The 15152-nt window shown below is 42.5% G+C and overlaps 1 long non-coding RNA gene across 1 annotated transcript; it reads right to left on the bottom strand.

Annotated features, from left to right (window-relative positions):
* Window positions 1-571: 571 nt before the first annotated feature.
* Window positions 572-14863, bottom strand: LOC142301217 (uncharacterized). Its single transcript, XR_012752713.1, has 3 exons — window positions 14706-14863; window positions 4453-4523; window positions 572-1201 (listed from the first exon to the last, which is right to left on the bottom strand). It is a non-coding gene; the product is annotated as an uncharacterized LOC142301217 (long non-coding RNA).
* Window positions 14864-15152: the final 289 nt, after the last annotated feature.

Below are 15152 nucleotides of genomic sequence, written 5' to 3'. Positions count from 1 at the left end.
TTCTTTTCAGATCCTCAGAGAATTCTTTGCCATGAGGAGCCATGTTGACCTTCCAGTGACCAGTATGAGAGAGTGTGTGAGATAACACCAAATGTAACACACCTGCTCCCCATTCACACCTGAAACCTTGTAACACTAATGAGTCACATGATACTGGGGAGGAAAAATGGCTAATTGGCCACAATTTGGCCATTTTCACTTAGGGGTGTACTCACTTTTGTTTTCAGCGGTTTAAACATTAATGGCTGCATGTTGAGTTATTTAGAGGACACCAATTTAACAGTGTTTTAAAAAATGATGGAACTTTTACATTTTTAACAGGTAACAAAAAGATACCAGTACAAAAGAAAGGGAAGGACGGAAGAAGGAAGTCTTCAGTGTTGTCCCATGAAAAAATATAATAAAATATTTACAAAAAGGTGAGGGTGTACTCACTTTTGTGACATACTGTACACATGTGGAGATATGGAGAGAAGACTGAAGAGACAACGTTGATGTGCTTGATAATGAATCTTTTATTTCCACATTCAATAGCAAATACAGATTGCAGAAAAGTAACTTGAAGCCTCTTGGAAATAATATAATTCATGTTCCTCCTCCTCAACAACAAAGTTTAATATAGAAAACCTCATATAGTGCAAAGAATATTTTAGCCGCAACAGATAAATGCATTATACATGTGCGTAAGAAAGTAGCCATGCTTAACTGGACAACTGCTCTAACCAGATACTTGCATTACATACAGTAGATCTCAACTAGTAGACCAGTAGACCGCAACATTTTCTAGTTCCAGAGAGGTGCACTGGTTCATCATTCTCACATTTTACTTCAACTTTGTACAATTCAGTTGGACACATTTGATAATCACAACGTTCTTCATCGGATGAGTTTTTATTACAGATAAACACATTAAAACATCGTTCACTCCACTGAACTCCAGTTTTATTCATACATATATTTTTCACGTCATTCACCGGAGCTTTGATGAAGGTGTTAATATTTTTGCAACCATTAGGTTTATTTATACCATGTGTGGCCATATAATCTACACAGTTTGTGAAAGTCCCAGTTAAAATATGCTTTTTTGTAAACTCAGTAAAATTTTGTTGAGCTTGGCTTGGATCAAGGCATGAAGTCGACTCCAGAAGGAAAATTCCCAATATGACCAGGAAGGAATGTATGGGAGACATTTTTGCAAGATCTGTGGAGAAAATCATAGATAAAATGAATTATAAACTATATTAATCACATCACTGGAAAAGATTTTGATTCTTTTTTTATCATCATCTTAGGTTAGGTCATGGGTTGAACTCTATGGACATAAGTCTACCTTCAACCTTAAACACTATGAAAACACTATAAGCTATGGAGATCTTTAAACCTAGAAAACAAACAAAGAACCCAGTTGGGGGTGCCAAACCTTACAGGGATATAAATGAAGCTTCTATGTAAGGACCCCTTCACACATCAATTTGTGTTTTGCATGGCTGTGTTGAAGATGCATATGGCCCATCCATGTGCCGTGATTTTAGCACACTAGTGTTCACCGTGTGCTATTCATGATAGTACACAGAGAGCAGGAACGTTTTGCTCACCTGGTGTTGCTGTCCCCGGTACTGATTTTTCTGGCGCTGCTGCTTTCGGTTCCACAGTGTAGTGAATATTCATGAGTATAATGAGCAGGCCTGGAATCAAGTGACAGCAGCGGCAAAGACAGCAGCGGCAAAGACAGCAGCGCTGGAGACAGGTGAGTATAAAAAATTATTTTATTTCAAAGACACGTGTTTTTTCTGGTAGGTGTCACACTGATGTCACATGGATCACAGCTGTGTGTGGTCCGTGTGACATAAGTGCTGCCGGAAAAAAACATACTTGTCTTCATGCGGAACACACGGTCCTTGTGAAAACACTGATATGTGCGCAGACTCATTGATTTCAATGAGTCTACATATGTCCATGTCTCCAGTATGTATGAAAACGGATGTTATACGTCCCGGAATCATTGACATGTGAAGGGGGCTTAAGGGAGGATTCTCTGTTGACCAAATTGCGACGTAAAGGTGAACAGTTCTTTATTGAGATATCAGGTGTTTTGAGGATCTTGAGCCTCTTTCTCAATTTAGAAAATACCATTATAACAAGCAAATTGGCTTCAAATGCTCTCAAAAAAGGGCTCCCATCTCACCCCTAATTACATATTAATTTATGCAAACAACACAGAAATAATAAAAAAAACCACAAACATTGACTAAAAAGCTCATGATGATAATATACAGTATATTCCAATATTGATGAAAAACTAAAAATGTAAATAACTAATAAAATGTGCACATGGGAATTAAATAAAATGTTTGTGTGCATATATCACATCACTAAGGAGATGGTATGCTAATGTGGAGCGACCAAGATACAGGATGACCTAGACGCCACTGCCAACGCAATTGTAGGAGGCCGTTGCGCTTCCCACTCAATACTGTTTTATGCTATTTGTCTGTGTTGTGAAGATAAGGTGGTTTAGTTACTAAGTATGATGTAAATGTAATTGGTAAAATTACTACTGCTAGTGAGGTACAGGTCCCTGATGTAGCAGAACCGAGACCGTGTAGTGAAATGGCGCCGAAGATCGCTGTACGCGCAGCATGCACCGATTCTGTCACCATTTTATTGAAGACAACGTCACACTAGCAATACACCCGCACTGCCAACATCGGCAATGGCAGTGACGGCTTTAAAGTTAAATACAGAAAAGGAGGTGAGCCGGGAGGATGAAGCATTCCTGAGGAACCGGAACACAAAGTCCCGCCCCGATGCTCAAGCCATCGCACCTATGATGATGTCCTATCTGAAGCTTTGATAAAGGATTCAAGGCAATCAAGCCTCGGATCTGTACACTGACGGTATGACTTGAGTCACCAGAATGGCACTTCCTTTACTTTATATGTAAAAAAAATCTGCTGGTTGGTTCCCATTAAGACTAAAAAAAAGGTCCCAGTAACCAGTGTGAAAATTGCAAAAATGCATATTTTTGATTTTTAACACAGATTGTGAAAAAAAATATGTTGCCAAAAATTAAGATAAAAGTACATTTAATACAGAGGCATAGGGGAAACTTCTGCATGGGCCCTTCATCAGGTAACCATGTTTATCCCTTTGTTGCGGTCTGCACCCCTCTATCCCACATAGCCTGCGCTACTCTATCTCACACAGTCTGCACCCCTCTGTAAGAGCCTGCACCCCTCTGTCACTGCGCCCCTCTATTCCACACAGCCTGCACCCCTCTGTCACAGCCTGCACCCCTCTATCCCACACACCCTACAACCCCCAATCCTACACACCCTGCAACTTCCAATCCTATACACCTGTCACCCCTCTGTCACAACCTGCACCCCTGTCACACCCTACACTCCTGTCATCCTCTACACCCCCTGCACCCCTCTGTCTCAGCCTGCACCCCCTTTCACTGTCGGCACCCCCTGTCTTAGCCTGCATCCCTGTCATTTTCTGCACCCCTCTGTCACAGTCTGCATCCCCTTGTCACAGTCTGCACCCCCCTGTCACAGTCTGCATCCCCCTGTCACAGTCTGCACCCCCCTGTCACAGTCTGCACCCCCCTGTCACAGTCTGCACCCCTCTGTCACAGTCTGCACCCCTCTGTCACAGTCTGCACCTCTCTGTCACAGTCTCCACCTTTGTCACAGTTTCCACCTCTGTCACAGCCTGCACCCCTGTCATTTTCTGCACCTCTCTGTCACAGTCTGCACCCCTCTGTCACAGTCTGCACCCCTCTGTCACAGTCTCCACCTTTGTCACAGTCTCCACCTCTGTCACAGCCTGCACCCCTCTGTCACAGTTTGCACCCATCTGTCACATAGTATATTATAGTGGAGGGGAGGAAACATCACCACGTTCACCACCAAGTCGGCCACGTCCACCAATCAAGCCGACCATGCCCAAGGTCTTTCTAGCCACTGGGATTTAGCCACTACTGGAAGCAGATTAGAGCTTCCCTGCCTCTGCAGCATGCTCATGTATTAAATCTCCAGTCCACTCCTCCTTAAAAAAAATTGCCGTATTTGCTACTTGGCCTGGCAAAGGGAAATGGGGTTTATACAAAAATAAAAAATGGTATCTTATCATGAACTTAGGTGTCAGTAACTCCAGGTGGGCCCCTCTATGTTATGGGCCCCAGGGTGACCGCCCCTTCTACCCCGCAGTAGCTACGCTACTAATTTAATACGAAAACTTAATTTAAACATTGGTCATTTTTGATGTTAGTCTCCCTTTAACACTAATTAGAAAGCAAGAGAATGGATGGAGAATTTGCTGCCCCTTTAAGTTATATTGCAGCATTTGGGACTTGTTCAGTCTGATCATTGGGCCAGTATAGATCGTGCAAGCCTGCTTTACAATATATATCTTGCTATAATGAGATAATCATGTGATGAAACTTACCAAGATCTTCTTTTAATCAGTATCGTTGATTGTTGACTTTGACTTTTTTGAGGCTATTGGACAATGTACTTCTTCATATATAAGGAAGAGATATAGACCTTGATTATTAGTTTTGCCAACCAAAAGTAGATTATATTCTAGAATGTAGTCACTATCCATTATACAAAACTTAAAGGAGTTGCCCCACAAGCTAAGCTCATTTTAATCACTAGATCTTGGAATAATCATAGGTTCCACAATTGGATGTGTTTAAAAAAAATGTTCCTGTGCTGAGATAATCTTATATATGTGTCCCTGCTGTGTACTGTGTAATGGCTGTGTCTGACCGTACAGGGACATGGTGTGATCATTCCACAGCTCCAGGGCACTGCTAGTCTTGATACAGTACATTCTCTCTTCTTGTGATAACTTCCTTCTTTCTGCTTCATGTGGATGATGCATCCCATGTCTTCCATAGGCCTCTTTTACACGTCAGTGAAAAACACATAAGTTTTTCACTGACGTGTTAAAGAAGCATTTAGTCCTCCATGTGCCGTGATTTTGGCACACATGTGTTCTCCATGTGCTATCCGTGATAGCACACAGAGATAAGGCACTCTTAAGCGGGCTTTACCCGCTGCAATCTCGCTAGTTAGATCGCAAGCGATCGTACCCGCCCCCATCGGTTGTGCAACACGGGCAAATCGCTGCCCGTGCCGCACAACCTCGTTAGTCCCCGTCACACAGACTTACCTTCCTTGCGACGTTGCTCTGGCCGGCGAACCGCCTCCTTTCTAAGGGGCAGTTCGTGCGGCGTCACAGCGACGTCACGCGGCAGGCGTCCAATAGAAGCGGAGGGGCGGAGATGAGCGGGACGTAACATCCTGCCCACCTCCTTCCTTCCGCATTGCCGGTGGAGGCAGGTAAGGAGATGTTCGTCGCTCCTGCGGTGTCACATACAGCGATGTGTGGTGCCGTAGGAATGAGGAACAACATCGCTAATAAGCAGAAAACAATTTTTTGTTTCAGGACGACCTCTCCGCGGCAAACGATTTTGACCTCTTCTACGATCGTTTAAGGTCGCTCATAAGTGTCACACACTGTGATATCGTTAGTGACGCCGGATGTGCGTCACAAACAACGTGACCCCGACGATAATTCATTAACGATATCGTAGCGTGTAAAGCCCGCTTTATACTCACCTGTCCCTGACACTGCTCTCCGTGGTGCTGATGTCTCCAGTTCTGCTGTCTCCCTTCTGCTGTTACTTCCAGGTCGCGGTGCAGTGAATATTCATGAGTATAATTAGCCGGCCTGGAAGCAGAAGACAGCAGCAGCTGGAGACAGCAGCAGCTGGAGACAGGGGAATATAGAAATTAATTTTATTTCAAAGATAAATGTTTTCTCTGGTACATGTCCCATGGATCACACCACTGTGTGGCCCATGTAACATCAGTGATGCCACATAAAAACGGACTTGTCTCCATGCGGAACACACGGAATCACGCTCAGTGAGAAATCAATGATGTGTGCGCAGACCCAATGATTTTAATGGGTCTGCCCTTGGTGCACCTTTCTCTGCCCTGCCAAGGGCAGATCAAAGTATTGTAGTGCACATGCGCAGGTGCTCTTGGTCTTTTCCCTGCACATGCGCACTACATTACTTTACTCTGCCCTTGACAGGGCAGTGAGAAGCGCGCCTGCACAGGAGCACAATGTAAAACACTGTATGGATGATGAAGAACACATCATCCACACGAAGCAAGAAGGAGGACAACGATTACAAGAGAGGGGACAACAGATCAAGACCAAATCTGAATGAAGCAGAATGCACCGTAGGTGAGTATAATAAAAGTTGTGGTTTTCTGCCGTGTAGAACAGATTGGAGACATACTGTATATACAGCATTCTAGTGTTCTTTATAGGAGACTTTACAGGTGCTGACCTTACTTTATATGGGAGAAACCTGATGACAGGTTCCCTTTAAGGGCATCTGATTGGCACCTATTGCACCCATACACATTAGAGAACCATCAACAGCTTTCTCTCCCAATTACGCAGAAATGTTCGGCTCATGTGTTCTCTATGAGAAAGGTTTGGATGACTTTAGTCTAAAGTATAGGGGGGCCTTTATTCAACCCTATGTTGTTTCCTCCACTTCAATTGATATGCAAAGTAACCACATTTGTGGAAACAATTCTTGGCAGCAAAGGAGAAGACAAGATGATCATTGTAAAGTGCAAAGCCCCCATAATATTGTAGGTTGACCACCGTTTGCCTAAGCAAATGTAGAAGATGCAGTATATTTGTGGTCCTCAATCACAGACTCTATAGTTGTTGTGAATCTATGATGACTCCAAACATGTATTGTCAACATGTAGACTAAATTATTCTATAGTATTTATATAGTATGGCTTAAGATGTTGTCATTGCTGACAATGAGGTTTCTATGGTTAATATCGCCCCCACCTGATATATTACCTGACGTGGACTCCGGTCTCAGCTCTCGGTCTTGTGCTCACCTCTGCAGTGAGGGGCTTCTTAAATAAGTGAACTATATCACGTCATGAAAATTAGTGGAATGACCTTGTGACTTGTGGGTTTTTTTACAGATGTATTTGTGGTTTATACAGTGGTCAATTTTCTTTTTCTCTATTTTTTTTGTCCCTCATACAGCGACGTGTCATTTCTCAAGTTTTTAATTGATTTTAACTTGGCAGCAGGAAACATAATTAATTAAAAATAAAGCTTTTTTGCTCACCTGTTAAATTTTGCTTCAGTCTTTATTTATTTTCTGGGATTTATTATGTGTAGTGATGGGGTAGCAATAAAATGCTTGGGTGTTTGTTACTCGAGACAAGCAATTTGTAATGCTCGAGTGCTCATCTCGAGTAACGAGCACAATGAATGTCATTGGGAAACTAGAGCATTTTTCCAGCAGACCCTCCTGGTGGGCCAGGGAGAGGTCCCAGGAAAAGGAGAGAGGGAGAGAGAGAAAGAGAGAAAGAGATTGCAGTTGGTCACAAGCTGGAAAGTGCAAGTTCCAGTTGCAGCATGAGTTGTTTCAGCAAATGAATGTCGAGAGATTGCAGCATCTCAAAAGATTATTATATCCCTGAAATACTCTGTGCTGCAGCTGGAACATGCACTTTCCAGCTTGTGACATGCTACAGTATCTTCGATATCTACGATACCATGCCTGATGAAGAGACCTGAGTAGTCTTGAAAGCTTGCTATTATTACCATCTTTTCAGTTAGCCATTAAAAGGTATCAACCACTGCGGACTTCAGTTCTTTTAAACAATTTTTTACAATATCTTCAAAATACATACAGCTGCATGCTAAAATGCTAACAATGAAAAAGGGAACTCTGGAATTGCATTACTGCTATAGGAATATTTTTTAAAAAAATAGATATTTAGCTTATGTATTGGCCAATGCATGTGAGCCCAGTCACCACGGCCAGGTACTGTACATACAGTATCTATATACTGGGAACCTAACTTGAAATGCCTCTATCTGGGTTAAAAACCTACATGTCTGGGGAGCTAGACTCCAGTTATAAAGGGGAATGAACACAGTCTGGTTACGTATATAAAAAAGACTGACCCACACTTCCAACAGGTGTGAACAGGTGGTAGTTGAAAACACATAACTGCAAAACACATACAGCTGCACGCTTAAATGCTAACAATGAATAAAATTTTCATTCCCCTTTATAGCTGGAATCTAGCTGCCCAGACATGTACATCTTTAATAATAATAAAAATAATAATAATAATAAATCTTTATTTTTATAGCGCCAACATATTCCGCAGCGCTTTACAATTCAGGAGGTTCATATACAAACAAATAACAGTTATAGAAAATACAATAATTGGAGTATGGAAAAAAGACAACCCTGCTCGTGAGAGCTTACAATCTACAATGCGATGGGGGGGACAAGGTAAAAGCGCATATTTACAATGGCAGTCCAGCCATCTCAAGGAAATGGGGGATAGATAATGGCTGCCTGGACCAGTTAGCCTAGATATAGGAATTTCAAGTTAAATTTCCGGTTTAAAGAGATTACCTTGCCGTGGTTATCGGGTTCACATGTAGTGCCCAATACATAAGCTAAATATCTCTTTTATTCAAATATTACAATAGAAGTAATGCAATGGAAGAGTTCCCATATTCATTGTTAGCATTTTAGCATACAGCTATATGTGTTTTGTAGTAATATAGTGCTTTCAGCTAGTACCTGTTCACACCTGTTGGATGTGCAGGTCAGTTTTTATATATATATATATATATATATATATATATATATATATATATATATATATATAATTTGTAATGCATTTCTTTCTGATTGAGCACTCTGCCCTATAACCAGGCTGTGTCAATCCTCCTTTATAGCTGGAGTCTAGCTGTCTAGACATGTAGGTTTTTAACCCATATAGAGGTATTTCAATTTAAGTTCCCGATATATAGAGATGGCGCGGTGACTAGGTTCACATGCATTGCCCAATATATAAGCAAAATATTAATTTTTTATTTTCTAAAGCAGTTATGCAATACCAGAGATCCCTTATTCATTGTTAGCATTTTAGCGTGCAGCTATATGTGTTTTGTAGTTATAATGTGTGTTCAGCTAGCACCTGTTCACACCTGTTGGATGTGCATGTCAGTCTTTTTGATATATTTGTAGTACTACAATATCTTGACATTTACTTCCTGAAATACTCTGTGCTTCTGGAAGACAATTATCCTTTCATTGTGCAACTCTCAGTCTGTGACCAACAACAAAATTATCATACCCCTGGAATACTCTGTGCTGTGGGTGGAAACTGCAGTTTCCAACTTATGAACTACCACAAAATCACAACATGCCTATCCTAAAATTTTCTGTGTTGCCAGGGGGCCTTGCATAATTCACAGTGTTACACTCCATCTGTGACCTACCATAACATTAGCTTACAGCTTTCCTGAAATACTCTGTGCCTCTAACCTCCTATAAGACAGTGATATTCCTCTGCTGAATTACTAGGCGCTGCTGGAAGATCCTTCTCCTTCCACCATGAATCTTTCAGTCTCTGATCTACCCTAAGGTCAAATCAAAGCAGCATGGTAATACGAATAAAATGTCTTTACTTTTCTCTCTCGAGGCAGAGGTCTTAAATAAACAGAAACCGAGTAGCAACAGGATCATTTCTGAATTCACTAGACCTCATGGTTGCATTCATCCTCCTCTCTCACTACTCAACAGGCCTCATGTATTCGGTGGCTCACTATCCCCAACTCTGGTCTTACTGGGTCTTGCAAACCTCAAGTCCTTCGCCTGGTCACTCTAAACTTTACAACAGGAGGTACTGCACCTCAGCCAGAGGTGTAGTATTCTATCCTGGGTACGGAGGAGGTCATTCACCGGTATGCACACAAAAAACACAACACTTAAACTAGCAGCTCTCCACCGGGTCAGGGTTAGTGCTTGGTTCCATTAATGCTATGTATAGCCATCACTGGTGATGGTTCATTCCTTCCCCTAATCCGACAGGGCCTGGGGTGGAGTCTAGTGAGTTGGGGACACAGGAGTGTCAGACAGTTAGAAGGAGTAATGGAGGAGTCAAGGCCTGTGGCCTGGAGCTGGTGCAGCTTGGCCCGGGCAAAACACAGAAGGGGTCCTAGGGACCACAGAAAGTACACCATACCTCGTTCCATGTATAATATTGGAGTGGAAGGACTTGGCCGCTGATCGTGGACTGGTCCCTAGACTAGGGGAGAAGAACCAACATGCTCCGCTAGTAAAACCAGAGGCTGAGGACCATCTAGTACCAAAGCCAAACCCGCACACGAATCCACTGGAAGGTGAAAACATAGGGCCAAGGGATAGAGCTTCAAGCCACCCTACAGGGCCCATGCACACTGGCTCAGGGCACTATGTGCGTAGGTGCCGGACAGGCCGGAGAGGAGTTAGCGCAGGAAGACAACCAGGGAAGGAACATAAGATAGGGGCAACGGACTTGACCTCCGAACTACCCGTGATCTGCTCGAGCCATTCACAGTGGAGCCCATCACTCCAAAGGCGGTCACTGACTAGTCGTGTTACCTTGGAACCTGCTATACTGAGTAAAAACCTTGAGACTGCATCCCTGTGTCGAATGTGGAATCCACATCTAATTTTCACTTTTATGTTTGTATTTTTCCGTCTCCTTCTTCCAAGATCCTTAACATTTTTTTTTTACTTTCTCTTTTTTTGTTTTTTTTTTGCCGGACAGGTTGTAATTTTGAATTACATCCATTTTAACATATGATTTACTGAAAAATAGTTATAAAATTCCAAGTAAGAAATGGTGAAAAAAGACAAATCAGCCATTTTTTGGGGGTTTTGTTTTTATGACATGGAATGTATGGTACAAATAATCTGGAAACATGACTCTCAAGGTCAGTATAATTATGTATATGCAAAAATTGCATAGATTTTCTTTTATTTAGGCTTCATTCACACATCATTATTTTTCACGTACGAGAAAAATGGGCTGATAATTTTTTGATCAGAGTTTGGTCATCAGTTTTGGAAATAAACAACAAAAAAACTTTCTCCACCTCCTCTTTTCTGACAGTCCATGTAAATTGGACAGCGCTCAGATGCCATCCAAGTGCTGTCCGATTTTTTTCATGGACCCATAGACTTGCATTGTCAACTTTGATCTCACAGATCAAAATTGGACATGTCTCTAACATTTTGCTTGGTTCATGAAAAAAAAACACAGACATGCGAAACAGCCCATAAACTATTAGCGGTACAAGTGCTATGCAGGACAACTATGGATAGTACTAGAAGGAGAAAATGGACATGTGAATGAGCCCTTAAGTGGTGAAAAGAATTCAGAAGTTTTTTTAAAAAAAAATTGTTTTTGTTTGTGTCCCAATTTTACAAGACCAATAACTAGGGCTGAGCGGATCCGGACTATAAAAGTCCGGATAAGAGCGGTTTCAGCGCTGTGTGCCAGACTTGGGCATGGGCTTCTGGGTGCATGATCCGGATTTGGCAATTAATAAAAATAAACAAAACAAGAAACAAATTAGCGTTTCATACTTACCGAGACTCAATATCATGGCGGCACACTGCTTCCGGGTCGCGCATTCACTTCCTGTACTGTCCATCGCAATCACACAGCTTTCCGTGTTTTCCCCACCCACTGGCCGTCCTCTCATCTGTGATTGGTTCCATGCTGACATGCCCACCAGCCTGTGACAGCTCTGCCTGCAGTCATCTCTTATTGTGGCTCAGTAATAGGCTGTACTCAGAGCTGGCAGTCGTGCTCTATGGCTTCTCGCTCTGAGATGTAGGAGTGCTGGATGTGTCGTCATGGGACCTCCTGTGGATTACGCCAGTGCTGCAGGGTGTTGGGGGTTAATAAAGTGGTGAAGGAGGGGGCGTTTTATACTTTATTTCAAGTAAAGGATTTTTCTCTGTGTCTGTGTTTATTTACATTCACTTACAGGTTGTGATGCAGGTATCTGATAGATGCCTGTGCTATCGCAAACCTAGGGTTTAGTAACAGCTGTACGCTGCTATTAACACCTGCTATTACCCCGATTGGCACTGCATGAGGCCACCGGGAGGGGCCGATAATGCACCGGGATTGTCACATCTTATAGATGTGGCAATACCGGGCGGCTGCAGGCTGAGAATATGCCAGCCCCCAGTCGGCGTTATCATGGCTGGGGATGAAAATTGGGGGGGACCACATGTCGTTTTTGTTTTTTTTTAATTAACAAACGAAAAGCCGCATGCGGTTCCTCTTTTGATACACAGCCAAGATAAGCACAGGGCTGGGGTACAAAAACAGCGTCTAAATGTTTTTTGTTTCTTTTTAATTTTTGGATCAAGGGATATAAATTTGGTGATTATTACATATTTACACCATATTCCGGCACCCAATCTACACCTCCTAGTAAAAAAAAAATTGCAAATTTGGTGCTGAAGTCTGGTGCAGACGATTTCAGCACCAAATGTGCACCTCCTGGCAAAAAAATTGTACCAAAAACCGCAGCAAAAAAACAAGGCAAAAATGCGTCAAAACACTTTTTTTTGCCATGAGGTGTAGATTGGTTGCAGAAATATGGTGTAAAAATTTCAGCACCAAATTTGCATCCCTTGGCCCAAAAATAAAAAAGATTCTGTCAGCAGGTGGAAATTTAGTGCTGAAATCTGGTGCAGAGCATTTCAGCACCAAATGTGCAAAAAACTGCAGCAAAAATTGTGGAAACATAACCGCAGCAATAAACCGCGGCAAAAACCGCGGCACCAAAACAGCGTCAAAACACTGTTTTTTGCCAGGAGCTGTAGATTGGATGCAGGAATATGGTGTAAAAATTTCAGCACAAAATCTGCATCTCTTGGCCAAAAAAACTGCAATTTTTCTGCTAGGAGATGAACTCAGTGACCTCCACCTGAGGTCAGGTTACCTGCGATCACAGGTGAAGGACCGTGGGAACCTCCAGCTGTGACCGCAAATGACCTGAGTGATGTCACCGCTCATTGCGCAGCTCATTCATTCTCTGGAACTGACAGAGAGCGGTCGTGTTCTATGGCCTCTGTCTGTGATATTCAGATGTAGCACAGCTGAAGCAGCGTGGGACTTTCTGTGGATTACGTCGGACCTGGAGTGATGTGTTGGGGGTTAATAAAGTGGTGAAGGAGGGTGCATTTGTGTTTTATTCCAAATAAAGGATTTTTCTCTGTGTCTGTGTTTATTTACTGTTATTTACAGGTTTGTGATGCAGGTATCTGATAGACGCCTGTGCCATCACAAACCTAGGGTTTAGTAGCAGCTGTGCGCCGATTGGCACCTCACCAGGCCACCGGGAAGAGCCGGAATTGTTTTTTTTAAATTATTTATTTAAATTAAAAAAATGCCGCATGCGTTTTTTTCTTAGACCGGAATCACACATGTGAGGGACTCACGCGAGTCTGCCATGGCATCACCCGGCAAAGCCTCGCACATGTGACTGGAAACACAGCACAGATACAGCCCAACAGCTGGGGCTGCAGCCGTGGGTTATATCTGTGCTGCCGATTGTTTATTTTTTACCACGATACTGACCCGCACACACTTGCACTGCTTTCCCCGCCCACCGGCCGTCCTGGCTGCACGTCTAGCTGCAACCAATTACACGCACCGGTGGGCGGGCAAAACAATGAGTATTGAATTGTCGGCTCCGGAAGGTAAAAGAGTGACCCGGAAGAAGTGTGCCACCATGACACCCCCACTATCCCCTCCACAAACGTTTTTAATCTCCGGATTCCGGTCCCCATTGATTTATATGGGCACTGGATTCATTATATGCATCAGCACATTAAATCTTTTTCTACCACTTGATATTGATGACCTAACACCCGGCATCACCACCGTTCAGATATCTGCAGCACCAGTGGATGCCGGATGTAAACCACGTACGAAGAGGAGCACAACAGCGCCATATACTGTGTAGTGGCTGCTGCCAGGTACTGCAGATCAGTTACTAAATTCCATACACTGTTTACATCAATTTTTCGGGTCTGCAAATAGCTGATCAGTGGTGGAGCCGGGTTTCGGACACCCATTGATCTCATATTGTTGATCAAGATATTTCATCATCAATACCAAAGCAGTGGAAAAACCCTTTAAATGGAAGCAGTATTGAAAAAATATGGCTGCCTTCTTCCAAAGCCAGTGCAAAATTTGTCCTTGAGTTACGTGTTGGGGCTCAACTGCAATCAAGGGTAAGTAGGTTAGGCAGGGGCCATAGCAAGTATACAATTGGCAATTCTTTTGGAACCAGATCCCAGTTTAGAGCATTGGTGGACTGCTACATTTATTCTGAGTATCACAACGTGTGGGGTCAGATTTCCAAAGCCATGCCTTGTCCATCCTCTGGCTGGATGCTTAGTTTGAGGACAGGTGTGGCATCGTTTAGGGAAGAAAGGAGCCATGATTTACTGGACAACTGCTCTAACCAGATACTTGCATTACATACAGTAGATCTCAACTAGTGGACCAGTAGACCGCAACATTTTCTAGTTTCAGATAGGTGCACTGGTTCTTTATTCTCACATGTTACTTTAACTTTGGATGTTTCATTTGGACTCTTTCTGTATTTACAAGGTCTGCTTGAAGTTTGGTTACAGTTAAATACTTCAAAACATTCTGCACTCCACTGATCGCCAGCTTTATTCTTACATATGTTTTTTACGTCATCCACCGAAACAATAATGAAGGTGTTGATTTTTTTGCAATCATTACCTTTATTGATACCATGTGTGAGCATATAGTCTACACAGTTTGTGAATTTCCCATTTACAATATGCCGTTTCTTGAACTCAACAAAATTTCTTTCCGCTTGGCTTGGATCAAGGCATGAAGTCGACTCCAGGAAAATTCCCAATATGACCAGGAAGGAATGTATGGGAGACATTTTTACAGGATCTGTGGAGAAAATCATGGAAAAGAAGAACTATAAACTATATTAATCAGATCACTGGAATGGATTTTGATTCTTTTTTCATCCTGCTAGGTTAGGTCATGGGTTGCACCGTATGAACTTAAGTCTACCTTCAACCTTAGACACTATGAAAACACTATTAGCTATGGAGATCTTTAAACCTCAAAAACAAAAAAGGATTGAAAATCTGTTCACATTTGCATTTGTTTAGAATACATTCAAGGCCATTCCATCAGATTTGGGTTATT

This window comes from Anomaloglossus baeobatrachus, chromosome 4 (assembly GCF_048569485.1).
Source record: "Anomaloglossus baeobatrachus isolate aAnoBae1 chromosome 4, aAnoBae1.hap1, whole genome shotgun sequence".
Classification (NCBI taxonomy): Eukaryota; Metazoa; Chordata; class Amphibia; order Anura; family Aromobatidae; genus Anomaloglossus; species Anomaloglossus baeobatrachus.
Note: the sequence above shows the minus strand (reverse complement) of the source record. Positions and strands in the feature narration are given on the sequence as shown.